At 51.5% G+C, this 20,061-nt stretch overlaps 1 protein-coding gene across 1 annotated transcript in view; it reads left to right on the plus strand.

Annotated features, from left to right (window-relative positions):
- Positions 1–541: 541 nt before the first annotated feature.
- The window catches only part of CORO2A (coronin 2A), a 58,949-nt gene continuing 39,429 nt past the window's right edge, over positions 542–20,061 (plus strand). Inside the window, exon 1 of the mRNA XM_030829811.2 lies at positions 542–717. The gene's annotated coding sequence lies outside the window, so the exon portion shown is untranslated. The remainder of the gene's footprint in view (positions 718–20,061) is intronic.

The following is a 20,061-nucleotide window of genomic DNA, read 5'->3' on the forward strand; positions in this document are numbered from 1 at the left end:
GCAGTCTGGACCCCAAAGCCGGCGAGACTGGGCAGCAGCGCCCCCTCCTGGCTACTGAGAGAAAGAAGGGCCTCCTCCCGATATTCAGCGGCCCTCTTGCCCTCTTCCTCCCGGCGGATTGGGAAGCCTCAGGAATTACTCTACCAGGCCAGGTTCACCAAGCGCTACTCCCGTGGCGGGCTCTGCGCGCGCACTTTGCCGTGCGGGGTAAATTAGATCGTCTCATCTAATTTTCAAACAGCTCTCTGAGGCAGACACGGTTACTGTTTCCATTTCACCAAGGGAGAAACTTGAGGCTCCGGGAGGTCGAGTCCCTTGTTCCAAGCCACTCAGCGAGGGAGCGGCGGGACGTGAAGGCAGGAGAGTGTGACTGCCCCCAGCTTCTGTTTGGTCGCGCGGGTCAGCCCGCCCCAGTCACTGCGGCGAGTGCGCGCCGGTGTACGCGCCCGTTCTGTGCGCGTGTGCGCGCCCCGAGACCAGCCCCGGGGGGCCCGGAGCGCGGCGAGGAGCGTGAGGAAGCAGTGGTTGCCCCGCGGGCTCGCGGAGCGCGAGGGCGGGGCTTGTGCCGGCCCTTGCCCCGCCCACCGGCCCCGCCTGCCGTGCTTAGGGAGGGAGGAGGCGGCGCTGGGAGCCGGGACTCGGCGGGCGGCGAGGAGCGCGGAGCCGGAGCCGGAGCCGGACGCCGCCGCCGCAGCCACCTGCGCGGCAGTCATCAAGGTAGGGCGGCCCCGAGCCACCGGCCATACCTTCCCTGTCTGTGCGATGTGTGCGCGCTGCGCCTCTGGGCTGCAGCGCCCGGGGAGGGATGCTGGGGCTCGGCGCACCGCAGGGGACCCGGCGGGGCTCGGGGGACCTGGCTTCCAGCCCCTCTGCGTGACCTTGCACAAAGCACTGCTCCTCTCCAGGCCTCAGTTTCCCCATCGGGACAGCGGGCCCAGTGGTGGCCCCTTCCTCGCTGGGCTCTTGGGAGGGGCCGCCTCAAGCTCCAGCCTCCCGACGGCGAGGGGCCTGGATGGGTACTGTCTGCACAGCCCACCCGCAGTGAGGGCCTCTTATGCTGGCTGTGGCGAGTCGGTCCCGACAGTCCCCCCATTAGTGGCCTGGGTGCCTCGCGGGACCTGTGTCAGGACCTCTTCCCTCTCCTGGTTGAGCAACCTGCTGGGCCTCAGCTTCCCTGTACAGGAAACAGGAAGCGGGGGGACACCCCCAAGTCCCTATCAAGCCGGTCTGGGCATGCAGGGTGGGGCGGTCAGAGTCTGCCTGCCAAGTCTGCCTCCCGGTCTGGGGCTGGGGGAGCCCTGGGTTGGCGGTGGTGGGGCCCTCGGCCACAGACTTGCCTAGACCAGACCCATGCAGGCACCTGTATTTAGGGAATGGTGTGGAACATGCCCTTCCCCATCCCTTCCCCACCAGTGCTGATGCCCAGCTCTACGTCCCAGCCTGGTGTGATAGGGATGGCTTGTCCACACACGGACCCCAGAGGGGCTACAGTGCCAAGAGAGCCATGTCTGAGTGGGATTCGGTCTGGGACAGAGCAGATGTCTGAGGGACTGTGGCTCCAGGCTCTCTGGGTGAAGAAGACCTCTGGCATCTGACCCAGCCCCTTGGTCAGATCTCCTTTGGAAGGTCCTGCTGTCCCATTGCACACCCCTTGTTATGGGAATCTCACTAGCTGTAAACAGAGCTAGAATCTACTAGTCCTGCTCTGAGCACACAGACAACATCTGACCCCTCCATCCCCCACCCCGAGGCAATCATCTGGTCCCTTAAATCAGTTTACCTCAGGGCTAAACAGCCCCAGATCCAGCATTGTTTCTCCTGTCAGAGCCTTAGGGAGCAAAGGCAAGACGAGGGAGCTGAGGTGTCTGCCCCAGAGCAGGCAGTAGTCAGCCTGGGGATTATTCAGAACCCACTGTCATCAGCACTGGAATGTGTCCCCTGTACCCTTGGGTTAGCAGCTACCTTAGAGGTCTGGAGTGAGAGAAGGAGCCAGAGGAGCCCCTCTCCAGGCCTTCCAGCCCATGCGTGTTCTTCCCTGTCTTCTGTTGCCTGCCCTGATTGAGGGAGTAGTTTCTGAGAATCAGGACTGGGCCTTCTGGTCTCTCTTGTCCCCCCTCGTGACCTGCCCCTCACCCGGGAGCTTTCTTACAGCCAAAAGAAGGGAGGCATTGCCAGGGCAGGTAGTGAGCACTGTGTCCTCAGAGGTTGTGAGCAGAGGCTGGATGAGCACTTGCTGGGGGTGAGCTGCCTTTGACTGCAAGTCTGGGACTCTAGGGCCGAAGTAGAGTGAGCATGACCTTACCTTCTGGCCATGGTGGAGCTGCACAGAACTTGAAGCTAGACCACAAACGAGTGTTATTATCCCGTCGTAAAAGCAGACTAAGTATATGTGCTGTCACTTGAGCATAGCTCCGACCCACAGGCTTAAGTGCTACCTATGTCTCCTGTCATCTCTACCTGCGTATAATCTGGGCTCTGTTTTCCTGCTCTACTAGTCCAAGCTATTTAGGCCTTGATTTAGAGGTATAGCAAATTCTGGTTATTAACAAGTCATCCTATGCCAATAATTTTAAAATGCACCATGGAATTATGGAATATCTAAACTGCAAGGGATCTTAAGAAATCATCTCATTCAACCCCCTCATTTGACAGATAGGTATCCCCTATCCCTGGAGGGGATGTGACTTGTCAAAGGTCACACAGCAGATGAGCAACCAAGCCCAGCGATCTTGATTCCAGAACCAGAGTGTGTGTGTGTGTGTGTGTGTGTTTGGAAACACATACCACATAGTAAATGAAAGCAATCTGTATTTATTCCTATAAAATTAGCAGAAATAAATATAAAAGGATAAACGTCTATGCTGGCAAAGCTATAGGGATTCTCCGGTAGCATTTAATTTTGCAGAGCAACCTGGCAGTTTGTTACAAAAGTCCATGAAAATGATCCTAACTTCCCTTTGACCCTAGAATTCTAATTTAAGGACTTTACCCTAAGGAAGTAATTATAGAGAGAGACGAGTGTAGTGCTGTTATTTGCAAGAAGTTATCTTATGGTGAAGAAGCTCTTGGTGTTTTATCTGAGGCTTAATAAACATTTCATTTAAAAAGTACACCTTTAATAATAGTGATACTAAAGCTTCCATGTCCAGAGTCTGGCCAGCGCAGGAGCAGTGTGGTCCAGAGGAAAAGCAATGAGACTCCTGCCAGCCTAGATTCCAGGATGAGCTCTTCCTCTACCCCACCGAATGACCTTAGGTCAATCCCTGCCCCTTTCTGTACCTCACTTACCCTATATGTGAAATGGGGTAGATTCAGTGATTGCTGAATTTCTTTGAACTCTGACAACCCACATTCTAGACTTAGCAAACCTCTGTAGAGGAAGCCTTTATTAGAAGGAGCAGTGAACACAGGGATAACCAAAGATTGTTGCAGTCTCCCTCCCCCATCATTACATGAATCCCCTTAGAGGCAAGCAGCTAGCTAGGGGAAGGGGCTTCCCTCAGCCTTAGACCTTTGTTATCTCCAAATGGCCAGAACCTGGATTTTTTTTTTTTGGCCGTGCCCCTTGGCATGGAGGATCTTAGTTCCTGGACCAAGGATCAAACCCATGTCCCCTGCACTGGAAGCATGGAGTCTCAACCACTGGACTGCCAGGGAAGTTCCAGAACCTGGATTATTTTAGATCCTACTGTATTTTTGTTTTTATCCTCTTTACCAAATATCAGGGGACAGAGATTTTTCAGGAGGATTGGAAAATAATTCAGCAAGATCCTCCATTTATTATGTTACGTCTATAGGGTGTGCCTTGCCTTCTTCAGAACAGATTGGAGGTGTTTAGCAATCACACCTATTATGAAGGGCCAGGAGTTGGTGAACAAACATTTACTGAGCACTGACTGTGTATTAGGCCTTGAGGTACCTCCCAAGGGCCTGCAGGCTGCCGTGCGAAACGTATTAGGTCATATGTGAAATGGCCAATATCTGGCTGTTTTTGACTTACAAGAAATGGCCATTTGGTTCAGCCTAAATGGAAAAAGATATAATTAAAAAGCACTGTGCTCCTTACCATAATTGAGAGATTGACAGGGTGCGGTGGGGACTAGTACAGTGTGATTACTGTATAAGCTTGGAGAAGTCAAGTAAGAAGGACATGGGAGCCTCACCTCGAAGAATCAATAACAACAACAACAACAATAATAATAAGCTAACATTTATTGAGTACTTACCACCTGCCTGATTGTCCTAAGTGCTTCACAGTCATTCATGTAATCATTCAGCCTTTCATTTATTAAACACCTGCATTGCGCTAGGTATCTTCTAGGTATTGGGGGGAAGGGCGTTCTTGACAGTAAACAAAATAGACCAAAAAGATAAAAAATCTGTCTTAAAAGAGCTTACAATCTAATAGGAAAAAAAGACAGACAATAAACACTAAGTACAATAGGTGGTGATAAATGAGATGGAGCGAATAAAACATAGGATATTTTGAGTGTGTGAGGGGGAATGGAAGGAGGGGTTGTGGTTTCAAGTAGGGTGTATGTGAGGGGAATCACTGAGAATCACTTCTGGGCAAAGGCTTGAAGGAGGTGAGGGAGTGAGCTGGCTGATTCCTGGGGAAGAGCCATCCAGGGAGAGGGAACAACCAGTGCCAAGAAAAAAGCCCTGAGGTAGGACCATACCTGACACGTTGAAGGAAGAGCAGATGAGAAGATTGCCACGAGGGAAGAGGAGACAGGTGAGAGAGGCCGCAGGTCCGATTGTGTACCCTGTCTCGTACAACATGATGGACTCCTGTAAGTTTGAGGGAGGTACTACTTGTATGTCTCTTCTTCAGTTAAAGGGACAAAGGTACAGAGAGTTTAAGTGACAAAGGTACAGAGAGTTTAAGTAACTTGCTGAAACAGGGTCTCATAGAGGAGCTAGGGCTTTTAGTCAAGGGCAGTGGGAGCCATGGAAGGCTTTTGAACAAGTTATGGGCATGGCCACATTTGAGTGTTTTTTTTTTAATTTATTTTTATTTTTGGCTGCATTGGGTCTTTGTTGCTGCACGCGGGCTTTCTCTAGTTGCGGTGAGTGGGGGCTGCTCCTCGTTGTGGTGCGCGGGCTTCTCATTGTGATGGCTTCTCTTTGTTGCGGAGCACGGGCTCTAGGCGCGTGGGCTTCAGTACTTGTGGCACTCGGGCTTCGTAGTTGTGGCTTGCGGACTCTAGAGCGCAGGCTCGGTAGTTGTGGCGCACGGGCTTAGTTGCTCTGCGGCATGTGGGATCCTCCCGGACCAGAACTCGAACCCGTGTCCCCTGCATTGGCAGGCGGATTCTTAACCGCTGCGCCACCAGGGAAGTCCCCACATTTGAGTGTTTGTGCGATTCCTCTGGGGTACAGAGAGAGGGCTGTGGAAATAGTCCAGGCCTGGGATGATAAGGCTGGACCCACGCAGCGTAAACCATTGAACGAGGGGGCAGAGGATCTGTCAAGCTTGGTGCGGGGGGTGAGGTAGGGGTCCAGGCCAGGTGAGTAGGAAGAGGAGGAAGCCAGGCTTGTCTTGGGCTTATTTATTTAACAAATACTTAATAGCACTTCTTATGCTCCAGGCGCCATCTAAGATTTTACATACACTGGCCCATCGAATCCTCAAAGGAATCTATAGAATAGATAATATTACTTACTATTTTTAATGGATGTATTGTATGTAAATTATATCTCAATGAAGTTAATTTACAAAGAAAGTATATTTGTTTTTTCTAAGTACTTGATGATAATAGAGAATGTAGAAAAAAGAGAGGAAAACAGAAAATAAATCACATCTCTTTTTATCTTAGATAATCAATATAAATATTTTACTATATTTACTTGGGTTTCTTTTTCTACTATTATCCCCATTTTTCAGATGAGGACACTGTGGCCCAGAGAAGTTGGGCAGCTCGCCCAGGGTCATATATTTGGACCCATGTCATCTGGGTCCAGTGTTCAGGGTCTTAATCACCGCGCTGTGTTGCCTGTAGCCAAACCTGGAATGTCAGTTGGTGGGTTCCATTGAGACACCCCCCCCACCCTGCACTCACCCCACCCCCAGCATCCTTTCACAGATAGGGAAAGTAAGGCCCAGTGAAAGGTGGCACCTTGCTCAGCATCTCTCAACCAGTTGGGAGCAGATATGTGAGGTCTTATTCTAAGAAGAAACAGGGAGCTGAGAATTTGTAGGGTTGATGTGACAGCTGCTTCCAGCCTGGCCTTGAGCCCAGAGCTAGCAGGGGGCTGGCAAGTGCCATGACCCTGCCCATACAGAGTGCTGGGCACTTCCAGGGCAGGCCTGTGTTCTCTGGGCCCAAGAGTCTCAGCCCTCCAGCAGGCCCTGGGTGGGAGGCAGCCAGGGGTGGGGAGGGAGAGTTCGGGACCTTGCCAAGCCTGCAGGCCCCCTGGGACTTGTCTCTTGTACTCTGACTGTTTCTGGCTCCGGTGCCAGCAAAGCCCTGGGGCCGCCTGCTGCCAGGGATGCAGCCCTGGCTTTGGATCCCAGCACGGCCACTGGGTGAGCCTCAGCCGGGGTCTTTCCCTCCCCACCTGCAAAGTGGCATCATAATGGTGCCAGCTTCAGGAGGAAGGGGAGATGTAGATGGAAAGTTCTGGCACAGGGCGTGGCACAGTAGTGGAGAGCCAACTACTGTTGCTGCTCCTGGGGCCACCCCAGGGTGTTGGCCCAGGCTGGGGGATTGAGCCTTCCCAGCCAGAGCCCCCTCTACGACGCTCCCCTTCATAACCTGGCTCGACCAGGGAGGCCCAGCCAGTGCAAGAGGAGATGGAAATGATCCTCAGGCAGTGGCTTGGAGTCCAAGATTACAAACAAGGGACACAGTGGAACAAAAGAGCCCACACCTCTGAGGAGGGAGACCTGACCTGGCCATTGACATGCTCTGTAGGCAAGTCCTGTCCCTTCTTTATGCCCCCTGTCCTCTTCCATAAAGTGGGCAGAGCATTTCCTGCCTTAATAATCGTAACAATCTTCAACCCAGCAGCCATCTATTGAGGTTTTACTATGCCTGGGGAGTAAGGATGGAGATAAGCCAGACTCATCGCTGCCTTCAAGGGCGCACAGCCTGGTCAGGGGCTCAGTTCTGATAGGGAAGCCGTGGAGCTGTGGGCTCTCAAGGAGGGGCACCTAATGCAGCCTGGGGTGGGGTGGGAGTTAAGGAGGCTCCCTGGAGGAGGTGATGGCTGGGCCAGGTTGTTAGTGGGATTTGGAGTTGGCCAGACTCTGAAGGGGAAGAAAGCAAGAAAGGCCATTGGGTAAATTGCCCCACTTCTCTGAGCCTCAGTCGTATAAAATTGAGGTAATTGCCTAATGTTTGCAGCGGTTGTGAGTCTTAAAATTGGGTAGAAAGCATGGAAGCACTTCATGAACTATAAAATACCAGGCACCTGTTCATTGTTGTTTACTGTGATATCTGGAGTCCCCAGGGGTTAGGGAAACACCAGGGCAGCATCTGGGTCCAGGAGAACGTCCGGCCTGTTTTGAAAGATCTACAGTCAAATCCAGCAGAGACAGACAGCCTCCATTCACCTCACACCCCTTGATTTAAGGGTTCAAGAGTATTTCTGTGCTGGGGAACGGCTTTGCTTTGAGGAGGCCCTGAGAGCAATTACGATCCAGTCACAGCTCTGTCCCAAGGAAGGGGGGACAAGTGTCCATAGGAACCCATCAGGCCAAAAGCACTGCATCCTGGTAGAGGCTGGGCACCCTGATCAGGCCTCAGGGACCTGACCAAGAGGCACTGTAGAGAGCTGCCAGGTGAAGGGATGGAGGATAGGGGAGCACCGTGAGGTCACTGGGAAGAAACCAGTCTATGTAGAGGGAGGTGTGCAAATAGGGAAAAGAGCAGTGTGTGCTATGAGCCCATTTTGGTTTGAAAATGAGGAAGGAATAAATCTACACAAATGTAAATACAGAAAAATATTCAGAAAGACACACATCAAGCTGGTTGGTTATCACTAGATGGCAAAATTTTGTTTTCTTTTTTCTGTATTTTGAAATTTTATATGTGATAGACATTTTATTTCTATAAAGATGTGGCTGTATGTAATATATGTTACAGTGGAATGTAGATAGTATGATAATCTGGCCAGCCTGCTGTCACCAGGCTGGAGGGTTTAAAGAGGCACCTGCAGCATGAGGACTTGGGTGAGGCCTGGAGGACGTATCCTCAGTGCTGGTCTTCCAGAACAGTTGAGACAGGGTCCAGGGATGGCTTGATGTAGGAGTCACATGGGAGGAGAGGGCTCTGGGGGTCTCTGGAGTTGTTCCCAAGACTCTCTTCTTGGGACAAAGACTAGGGGTTTAGATGGCTGCAAGCACAGTCAGCATTATGACCGACTGCCTGAAGCCAGGAACCCCAGGCCACATCAGCAGAAGCATAGAGTCAGATCCAGAAAAATGAAGGTCTTGCTGGAGTTTGGGCTACCCCCTGAGTGGGACTGGGGCAGCTGGGACAGACCCAGAGGCCGCCAGGCTGGGGAAGAGCCTGTGCCTTCAGATTCCGTCATGCTTCTGGCTTCCACCTCAGCGTGCCAGACCCCGGAAGACCTTTTGCCCTCCGTGATGTGTGTTCTCAGTCTTTGGTCCCTGGGACTCTCACAGACCTTCTCATCTCTTTGCAAAGAGTAAAGAAACCAGACTACTGTCCTATTTCATGGAATGCAGGGCACAGCCAGTTTTGAGATAATATACCATTATTTTATAATCCATTAAGAAAGAAAAAGGGCAGCCAATTAAACTATAAGTTACATCCCAGTTTCAGAGATGTTAAAAACTCTTGTGTCTTAGAATCAATTAAATATGACGTGTGACAGGCCCCACCCTAGGTTCTTTTTTTTTAAACTAACTTTATTTTTTATTTTTTAATATATTTATTTATTTATTTTTGGCTGCATTGGGTCTTCGTTGCTGCGTGGGCTTTCTCTAGTTGCCTCAAGCGGTGGTTTCTCTTGTTGCGGAGCACGGACTCTAGGTGCGTGCGGGCTTCAGTAGTTGTGGCACATGGGCTCAGTAGTTGTGGCTCGCAGGCTCTAGAGCGCAGGCTCAGTAGTTGCGGCGCATGGGCTTAGTTGCTGTGCGGCATGTGGGATCTTCCCGGACCAGGGCTTGAACCCGTGTCCCCTGCATTGGCAGGTGGATTCTTAACCACTGCGCCACCATGGAAGCCCCCCACCCTAGATTCTTAATGTATATTCACTCATTTAATCCATACAGCAACCTTGTGGCTAGATATTCTTGTCCTCTTTTTACATATGAGGAAACAGGGGCCCAGAGAAGTTAAGTTACTTGCAAAGTCGCACAGTCAGCGAGAGGTAAAGCTAGGATTTGAACCCTGTTCTAACTGGATTCCACCACATTTTCCTAATCCAACTCCACAAAGACAAGGCTCCTGAGCTCTGGCCCTTGGGAAGAAGAGAATGTTCAGCAAAGTAAATGTATGTCAGTGCAGAAATGCCTGGGGGGCAGGCCGTTAAACGCTGGGTGCTCTGAGTAATGCGGGGCCTAGAGGAGGGCTGGGGAGCTTATGGACAGGAAGGAGCTTTGGGAGCTCGCTGGCTGGGTCATTAGTCTCATCCTTGTTATGACCATTTCCAAGAGTAGGTTGGCCTATGGCCTGCCCTGGAGAGAGACTGCGGAGGCCTATCCCACACGGATATCCCAGAACCTCACTCAGACTTATCCACTCATTCATTCCCTAAATAGTAATTTTTCAATTTGATTTTTTGAAGGAGACCTTTGTTCGTGTATTGGTCACTTTCTGCATGTGAAACAGAGCTCAGAGCTAGGGATCCAGAGCAGAGCAAAACAGATAAAGGGGCTGCCCTGGTGAGCTCACAGACCAGAGAAGAGCTGGGCAGTAACTAGAGAGTCCCACAAAACCCGGAGAAGTGGGGCATAAGGAGTGTGCAGAGTAGAGAAATGTGCCTGGTCCAGGATCACTGCAGAAGGCTGTTCTAAGGGAAGGACTTTTGAGCTGAGATCTGAAAGATGAGTAGGAAGTAACCAGGTGAGGGTGGGGAGGGGAACATGCTAGACCAGCCTGTGCAAAGGCCCTGAGGCTGGAGGAAATGGACTTTTGAGGAATTAAAGGCACTGAGTGTCTGTAGCTCGGATCCCTGGGCAAGGTGAGTGTGGAAAGGGAGAGTGGGCCAGAGCCTACAAGCTGGCCTTTCAGAAAAACTGGAGCCAAGTTTGACAGATTATGTTGTCCTAGAGAGGGGTCTCTGGTCCAAGGCTCTCTCCTTGGGCCTGAACCCATTTTTATTGACCCATCAGGGGTGCTGACAAAGGGCTGGTCATATCTGGACGTGCCAGGAAGCTGGAGGCAGGGAGGGTGTGATCAGCAAGGGGGTGCTTGAACTAGTGACTTTGGAAGCAAGTGGAACTGTTTCAGTCATGGGGCTCATCTGAGGTCACACAGCTAGGAAGTGGCTCCCTGGTTTGATTTTCTGTGCTGTGGATTCCAGATTTCAGAGGGTAGTTCCTTTCTTGTATCTTGCTCTGAACCTGAGAACATGACACTGCTGAGTCTGCAGCCTGGGAGGGGAGTTGTAGCCAGCTAGGGGATGGCCGGGACTGCATGCAGGAAGACTTCCTGGAAGAGGGAGCATCTAAGCTGAGCCTTGGACAGAGTGATGGGGAGGGAGATATTGGCAAAGGAACAACAGAAGCCAAGGACTGGCGATGGGAAGCACACTGAGCCTTTTTGGGATGCCTTGAACATACAGTCTGAGTCTGGTCTGGCTCAATCTAAAGGGAATAGCATCAGATACTGACCAGATACCAAGGGCAGGGAGGTGGAAACAACCCACCCTGGCAGGGAGGAGTGTTTTATCACTGACATTGTTTAGAATTATAGGCACATAATGATAATAAAGTCAGGCTTTTTGTCGTTCTTATTATTGTTTTTAAGTTCTCTATAGCAAATACACCCCGTTATTGTCTGCACCCAGGCTGACTGCTCACCTCCCTGCTGCCTTTGTCCCCCCACTTCCCCTTCCCAGCAGGGGGGAAGAGAGCCATAGAGATAGGAGTAAGATTTCAGCCTGTGCCTCAGAAGGCCCAGGACCCATGTCCACAGCTGCCCACACCTTACCAGGCCTGGGCTGGCATACCTTGGGGACCACTGGGCTGCAGGGCTCCAAGTCCTGTGGTGTCCAGGGCTGCAGTTGGTGGTCAGAGGCAGAATTCTTGGGCTCTAGGGGAACCCCAGATCTCACCCTCCTAAACAGCCTTCCAGAGTAATAAGGACAGTAGTAATACCCTTCAGGGGTTACTTCCCAGCCCACAGATGTCACCCTCATGGGCACTCAGACAACAGCTGGACCCGAATAGTCCTGTTTCACCAATGAGGCTTCAGAGTGACTCAGAACCGTGGCCAGCTGATGACCCCATGTCCCCCATCCTGATGGCACTTGTAACCTTTGCTGATATCTCCCTGCCACCCACGGCCACCCTCAGAGCTAGTGGGTGATCTTACATCACAAGGGAGGCAGCCCAGAGGGTGAGAGGTCAGGCAGCTGCCTACGGCCCAGTGAGAGAGCCAGGAAGGGACCCACTGTGGCCAGGACTCAGAGGTGTTTAGCATCAAGAACTAGAGATTTGCGTTCTCTCTGGGATCTACCACTGACCAACTAGGTGACCTTGGACCAGTTACATCCCTTCTTGGGTCCTTGTTTCCTCACCTGCAAAGTGAGGGGTTAAACTAGGTGATCCCTACCATCCCTTGCAGCCTGAAAATCTTCTCTGAGAGTCTCCCTGTCTTCTATCCTGGTGGCCTCCAAGGTGAGGTACGCAAGATGCTCATTGGGGTGCAGGAAAAAATATCATCTAAACAAGAAAATCATTCACGTTTGCTCACATTTGCCAGGTGTAGACACACTGACACACTCCAGTCAGGGGGCAGGCAGCTTCATGTCTCAGGTCTCCAGAAGTCTCTGAGAAAGGGGTGACAAGGACATCCTACTCTTTGGTTTGTTTTAGGCAGGTTATCCCAACTAATTAAACTGGTCAATTAATCCAGGTTAATCTAGACTAATTGGTTGGATTTGTGGATTATATTAACCAGTTTTAACAAACTAACCCTCACAAAATGGACAAGTGGTTTTGAAAGATTTCTATGAGGACACTGGATTGTTAGTAATTCTGATAATGCTAGAGCATGGGGACAAGACAATGTGAGAATTAACACTTGGCTTTCCAGCACTATCACTTCAGTCAGCCACAAGGCAAGGAAAAAAAAAAACATGAGACAAGAAGTCAGCACAAGGTTTTTTGTGTGGGGGAGGACACTATTTGAAATAGAGATTTACAGTCACTCTAGTTAATGATGAATCTCGCCTCTTGTGTACATTGTACCTTACGTCTACAGGTGATGGTTACTTGTATATAATATAATATATTGGGGTCGGTGAGCTCGATGTTTTTCCCTTTGGAAGGAGTAAATGATCAAAACAGTTTGGGGCCCACTTCTGTAACTTCCTGGTCTTTGCTATGCTGCTGCCACTTCTGACTCACCACCACCTTTGTGATCATACTTTGCTCGAGTGAGATGCGATTTCTCCAGTTTTCTACCCGTTCCCAGGGCAAAGACTCCATGGCTACCTCTGGGCCCACAGAGCCCAGCATGGGGGTCTGTCTCCAAATGGGGACTTGGAAAATATGGGTTGAGTTGATGTGCTTCAGTTTACCCTTCATGCTCTACTGGCCTTTCTAGCAGCAAAGACTTGGGGTCTGTCTCCTCTCCTGACCCCAGGGAGCCCCATCTTTCCCAGCCTGAACCACACTCTGGAGAAACGCAGCCCACCTTTCAAAGGTCTGAGCCTCAGGAGGGCCCAGCTAGGGTGAATGACCCTCGGCCTCACAATTAGAAGACTTTCTTCCCCAGCCATCCTTGGAATTTGTTCCTCTGAGAACAGCAGCACAGATAAGAAGCAAAATATTTGACACCGTATCCAAGCACAGGATCAAAGGAGACTTTGTTCCGTGTCTTAGAGGACTCTCCTGGGCTGGGAGTGCTGGAGACCTGGATCCCATTCCTGGTTCTGCCCTGTGTGTGTGGCCCTGGGCATGCTGACTCAGTTTCCCCTTTCGTACCTCGTGCTCTCTGGGGGTCTGGCCAGTGCTGCTCTTCTGAGATGTGAAGTCTGGGATCTTTTTGGAGACCTGCTCTGCTGAGTGGTTCTTTGCCCCTCTCTGGAGGGTTTGGGTATGCTCTGGTCTCCAAACTGGGTGAAAGATGGGGACAGCTTGGAGCATTACTGTGAGGCAACCAGAATGGGTGGAAGATGGGGAACTGAGTCGCACAAGAAACTCCCCAACCTGGAGCAGAGCCATCCCAGGGTTAGGTGGCAGGGGCCTCAGATCTCTGGAAGGGCTGTTGTGGGGCAGAGAAACGGATGTGGTTGGTGGGGCTCCAGGGATGGAGACAGGGCAGTGGGGGAAATTGTAGATTTCCGCTCAGCAGAAGGAGGAAGTCTAACGGTTGAGCTCTCCTGCCCCCCGGAAGGGGTGAGCTTCCCTTCAGCAGAATGGTACAAGCCGAGACATGCAGACTTTTCAGATGGAATGGTGTGGAAAGGAGAGCAGAGAGCTGGGTTGCGTGCTTCCCTGGGTCCCTGACCCTGGGCAGTCCTGGATTATTGTGTCTGTTTCTTGCCCCCAGATGTAATAAGATCATTTGAGAGAGGGGGTTAGTGGGTCTGGCTGAGAATTAGATTAGACGAGAATTAGAGCTTCAGGCTCTAAATCAGCGCTGAGGGCTGGGGGAGGGGCATAAGACTTCCTCTGTTTTCATCCAGTTAAGGGGATTTTCATGCCTCCCAGCACTGATGACCCCTGAATCACTCCTGAATCTTTAGATCTTTAGGTGTCGCCTCTCTGAAGAGAAAAGGAACATGGGCACTTTGTGCTTCTGGTTTAATCTGTAAGCCCTGTTCAAAGTCCTAAATATTCATTTCATTTTATTTTATTTATTTTTGGCTGTGTTGCGTCTTCCTTGCTGCACACGGGCTTTATCTAGTTGTGGCGAGCGGGGCCTACTCTTCGCTGCGGTGCACTGGCTTCTCATTGCGGTGGCTTCTCTTGTTGCAGAGCATGGACTCTAGGCACGCGGGCTCACTAGTTGTGGTGCACAGGCTTAGCTGCTCCACGGCCTGTGGGATCTTCCTGGACCAGGGCTCGAACCCGTGTCCCCTGCATTGGCAGGCGGAGTCTTAACCACTGAGCCACCAGGGAAGCCCAATATTCATTTCAATCCATTAATACAGGTAAATAGTTTAAAACCATGCCTTCTTATAGTGAGCAGTCAATAGAAGTTACCATTATTACTTATTTAAAAAAATTTTTTTATTGAAGTATAGTTGGTTTACAATATTTTATTAGTTTCAGGTGTACAACATAGTGATTCAGTATTTTTATAGATAGATTATACTCCATTTAAAGTTATTACAAAATAATGGCTATATTTCCCTGTGCTGTACAATGTATCCTTGATGCTTATTTATTTTATACATAGTAGTTAGTACCTCTTAATCTCATATCACCCCCTTCCCCCTTCCCTCTCCCCACTGGTAACCACTAGTTTGTTCTCTATGTCTGTAAGGTCATTTCTGTTTTGTTGTATACATTCGTTTGTTTTATTTTATTACCTTCCACATATAAGTGATAACATAGAGTATTTGCCTTTCTCAGTCTGACTTATTTCACTAAGCATAATACTCTCTAGGTCTATCCCATGTTGTTGCTGTGATTACTTACTTTGAATTTACCTTGCGTTTACCATGTGCCAGGCAGTGTTGTAAATGCTTGTCAGGTATGAACTCATTTACTATTCCCACCCCATTTTATAGATGGAAAACCTGAGGTCTAGAGAGGCTGACTCACCTGTCCAGGGTCTTTCGGCTGGTATGAGGTGGGGCTGATGTTTGAGCCCAGCAGGTGGGCTCCTGACTATGTTTGTAACCACTGCTATGCCACCTCTCGACGTCGTCATATTGATCTCGAGTGTCCTCTGTGTAATAGAGAAAGAAAGCGCCTTTGCCTCCATTCTCCCTTCAGAGCCTCCCAAAGCCTCAGGAGGGTTTCAGGCAGGGATGCACATTCCCATTTTATGGATGGGGCTCAGGGGCACAGAGAGGGACAATGACTTGAGCAGGGTCACACAGACGACGAGGGCAGAGCAGAATGGAGCCGGGCCCCTGATCTCAGAATATCTGTGTACCATCGCTCTACAGAGCAGGGCTCCCAGCTGAAGCCCGGTGGGAGTAGGTGCTGGTTATTGAGGGCACTGCTCCCTTAAGGGGCCCCTTCCTTCCTCACAAGGAGCAGAGCCAGCTCTATAGAGAGGGCAAGCAAGCCAAAGGGAAGATGATGGGAAAAGCCACCCTCTGCCAGGGAGAAGGTCGAGGCGGTCCTGAAGGTGCCTGAAGGAGGGGCGAGGATTGTCACCCTGCAGGGCCCCTTCTGCAGGAGGCCTAGGCAGAGAAGGCCCTGACTAGCCACGAGTAAAAGGGTGAAGGGGCAACCAACCTGCCCCCCCCCCCACGCCCTGAGGTCACGTCAGGGACTGACTCTAAGGCCAGGGGTCAGGGAGGGTTAAAAGAAGCAGGTGCTCCCTGGGGAAACAATCATGGAAGTGGAGCCAGTGAAGGAGTGCAGGAGAGCTGGGTGCTGATCTAGCTTGGTGCTGCTGTTTCTTTCTTTTCTTTTTTTTTAATTAATTAATTTTTTATTTTATTTATTTTTGGCTGCATTGGATCTTCATTGCTGCACGCAGGCTTTCTCTTGTTGCAGAGAGCAGGGGCTACTCTTTGTTGTGGTGCGCGGGCTTCTCATTGCAGTGGCTTCTCTTGTTGCAGAGCACAGGCTCTAGGCACGCGGGTTTCAATAGTTGTGGCCCGCGGGCTCAGTAGTTGTGGCTCACAGGCTCAGTAGTTGTGGCACACGGGCTTAGTTGCGGCATGTGGGATCTTCCCAGACCAGGGCTCAAACCCATGTCTCCTGAGTTGGCAGGTGGATCCTTAACCACTGTGCCACCAGGGAAGTCCTCAGTGCTGCTGTTTCTTTTTTTCTTTTTTTTTTTATTGTGGTAAAATATACAAAACATAAAATTTATCATTTTAACCTTTTTTTTTTTTTTTTGCGGTACACGGGCCTCTCACTGTTGTGGCCTCTCCCGTTGCAGAGCACAGGCTCCGGACGCGCAGGCTCAGCGGGCATGGCTCACGGGCCCAGCCGCTCCGCGACATGTGGGATCTTCCCGGACCAGGGCACGAACCCGCATCCCCTGCATCGGCAGGCGGACTCTCAACCACTGCGCCACCAGGGAAGCCCTTAACCATTTTTAAGTATATCATTCTGTGGCATGAAGCACATTCACACTGTTGTGCAGTCATCCCGCCATGATTTTTTAATTCTGACTTCACTGTAGCCTACTCTATTCTTTAATGGTTTGCTTACAGGTATGGATGAAAAATGTGCGTTCAGTGCTAAAATATCATGTTTAGCAAAGGAACTGTACGTAGGACACTAACACACGACTTGCCCCATGCCAGGCACTGCTCTAAGGCAATGTAAATGGATAACCGTATGGAATCGTTATGATTCCCCTATAAGGTAGGTTCTGTTATTGACCCTAGTCTACAGATAAGGAGACCGAGGCGCAGAGGGGTTTGGTATCTTTCCCACTCCCCGCACCCCGGCTCTCGTCTGGGCCCACTGGTTTGTTGAGGCCTCACTGTGTGCCAAGGCTAGAGGCTCTGTTCTACTACTTGCCTCATCTCACAGCAGCCCGGCCAGAGGTAGGTGCCGTGTGGTGCCGAGACTTAGAGAAGCTGAGTTGGGTTGGTAGCCGGGTCTCTAACTCTGAAGCCTGTGTCTTGACTACCTGCCCTCCATGCCTGCTGTTCAGGTGGTGAAGCTGTCGTGGGAACACCTGCGCGATTCTTGAGTGCTGGCCCGAACCCGCGTTTGTGTATTTAAAAGAATCTTGGAGAGAGAAATCCCAGGATCACAGCCCCAAGTGGCCCCGAGTTAGGAACTGGCTGTGTGCTCACAGAGCCTGTGGAGGTCAGGTTCCCACTAGTTGTGTAACCTCAGGAAAGTGCCTCCGTCGCTCTGAGCTGAGTGCAGCTTGCTGCATCCAGGAAGTGGGGATAGTTCTCCCCACCCCAAGGCGGCTGTGAGGAGTGAATGGAATAGTGAACGGGAAGGACTTTGCAAATCATGCAGCAGGGCTGTAAAGCAGTGGCTCTCAGAGTGGTCCCTGGACCAGCTGCATCAGTGCCACCTGGCAACTTGCTAGAAATGCAGAATTCTCAGGATCCACCACAGACTTGCTGAATCAGAAACTCTAGGATGGGCCCAGCAGTCTACATATTAATCAGCCTTCCAGGGGCCCCTGATGTGCTCTCAAGTTTGAGACCCACTGTTGGGAGAGATTCTTGCAAAGTGTAAATGAGATACTGTCACCAGTCCTGGCAGAGTCAGTCTCGGGGCAGAAGTGCCTCTTCAGCCCGGGGTGCTGGCATCTTTCTTATAACCTTCATCCTCCAGTGAACCTCCCACCCTCCTGCCCTCCCTGGCCTGCAGGCCCAGCCTGAACAGATGTGGGCAGAGCCCAGAGAGGCTGGAAATGGGGAGAAGTCCTCACCATCCTCTCCTGGCGTCTGTTGCAGACACTGCCTGGGGAATTGAGTAAGGCTGCACAGTGGCATTTATCTCCAGGTTGATACACAGGTTGGGGAGAAGCAGTTGGGAATTTCCCATCACCCTCCTGTGTAGCTGGTCCAGGAAATGGAGGGTTGGGCTGCCCAGGCTCGGGCAGGAGCAGGCAGCCTTCAGTCATACCTGGGGACTCTTCCCACAGGGAAATGGGTTGAATGATGAAAGGAAGCTCTTTTCTGATCTAAAACCCCAGCTGCTGAGAAGTGGCCCAGGAGTGGGCCTCGAGGCCGGGCTTCCCAGCTCCATGTTTCTCTCAAAGAGCTGAGATCTGTGGAGGGACATCAGGCCTTGACTCCTGGTCAGCCATCCGCCAGTTCTTCCCCGATCAGTCAGGCTTCTCTCCTCCTGAGTCCAGACAAGGACGGCCTCAGAATCATCCTCCTCTCACCATATTCCACAGCCCCTCCAGCAGATTGGAGCTGGGCATGAAATGAACCCACTTATTTCTTCCTTAGACACAGCCCACAGTTGACGAAAGAAAATACTTGCCCTCCCTAATGGCAGGGACTCTATCCACCTCAGCCCTGACAGGTCACACCCTGGTTATAGACTTTGACACCTCCCTCCGTGGTCTCAGGTGGCAGCTCAGCTAGCGTGCAGAGCCTTGCCCCGGCAGCTTTCCAGTCACGGCCCTCATTGCTCCTCTGCATTTGCTCAGGCCCCAGCTGAATTGGACCCTTGGGTTCCCTGGGTATGCCTTTGCCTGCCCACCCCTCATCGCGTGGCTCAGTGCAGAGCCTTCCACCTGCAGTGCCGTCCCTACTCTGTCCTGGGCTCGCTCTGCTCAGCCTTGAAGGCTTAGCTCAAACACAGCCTCCTGGCAGCCCTTACCCACTCGCCAGGTTTCAATCTCCCTGCTACCCCAAATTGAGTTTGCCAGCCTTTCCCATCAGTCTGGGCTCCTGGGGGGTAAGGATCGTTCCTGCCTCTGCCCCACGGTACCCAGCACCGGCTGGACTCACAGAAGGTCCCAGTGATGCTGCCTGAACTCACTCTGGGCCCCAGGTCCCTGCAGCAGGGCAGGGTGAGAGCTGATTTGTAGGTCCACTGACGACAGAATTCAGGCTCCCTGGCCAGGTGCCCATCCCAGAACAGAGCTTCAGGGCTTCAGCCCTACTCCAGGATCGCTGTGGGGCTCTAAACAAGGCACCTTCCCCCTTTGTTTCTCAGCGTCTCTCTCTGTCTAAAGACAGATCCAGAAGTTCTGCCAGAGAATGGACAGTAAGCAGGAAGTGGAGCTGCCAGATTTTCAACGTCTGGGAGGCATCTTTAAAAAGTCTCCGTGACCCTTGTCTCTCGAAACTCACAGATAAGGAAATTGTGGGGCAATAAATCTTCGTGGAGTTTTGGTCAGGACCTGATCAGGGGGAATAAACAGGAAGAAGGCCTGCTCTGTGTCTCCAGAGGGTCAAGGCAGGAACAGCTCTGAGGACTGGGGCAGCTGCCAGGCAGGCGGTCCCACTGCCCTCATGGGCCCCCCGGGTCTGGCACGTGCGGGCTGCAGAGCCCTCAGCGAATTGTCCCAACAGGTGGGTTAGGGCCAAGGCGTTACCATCTTATGGGTGGACAAACAAAACCCGAGAAGGGGACAAGGTTTGCCCAAGGTCATGCAGCAAATTGGCATCAGAATTAGGACTCTCCAACCTGACCAGCAAGCCTGCTGTGGAAGAGGCAGGCCCAGTCCCTGGCTCCTAGTACCGAGAAGGGGTGTTCAGGAAAGGCCGGTGGAGTGAGTGAAAGCTCAATCCAGGAGCCAAGTCAGTCTCCCCCTGGGTGCCTGCCTGTGTGGTTTGGCCTGTGGGTGGGCAAAGCTGAAGGGAGAGGACCATTTGGCATTGACAGTCCAATGGATGGTTGGATGGATAGATGGAGGAAAGATGGGAGAAACACGGGGAGCAGGACAGGAGGAAGGGAAGGGAGTATCCATCAGCTGACCTTCTACTTAGTACTGAAACCGAGCGGGACCCTGTGGGGCTCCTGGGCACAAAAGCCTTTCCGGGTCCCCCGTTTCTTACTTGCAGGGTAAAAGCTTCAGCCTCCTAGACCTTCCCAGAGTTCCAAAGGGCAGATTCAAAAAGCCACTAACCAGGGAAATAGGGAATGCTGAAACAAAGGGGGAACAGTCAAGAAACTATACTGCAGTGATTAAAGCAGGATCCTGGTTCCTCCTCAAGGGATAAACCTAGCAATATCTTTGGGCTCTTCTGCAGGAACTAAGAGCCCCACCCAGGTGGAGGGTGGCAACTTCCGGCTGAGCACAAGATTTCAGGAACACTGCTCTGTTACCTCACCACCAGCCAATCAGA

This window comes from Globicephala melas, chromosome 6 (genome assembly GCF_963455315.2).
Source record: "Globicephala melas chromosome 6, mGloMel1.2, whole genome shotgun sequence".
NCBI lineage: Eukaryota > Metazoa > Chordata > Mammalia > Artiodactyla > Delphinidae > Globicephala > Globicephala melas.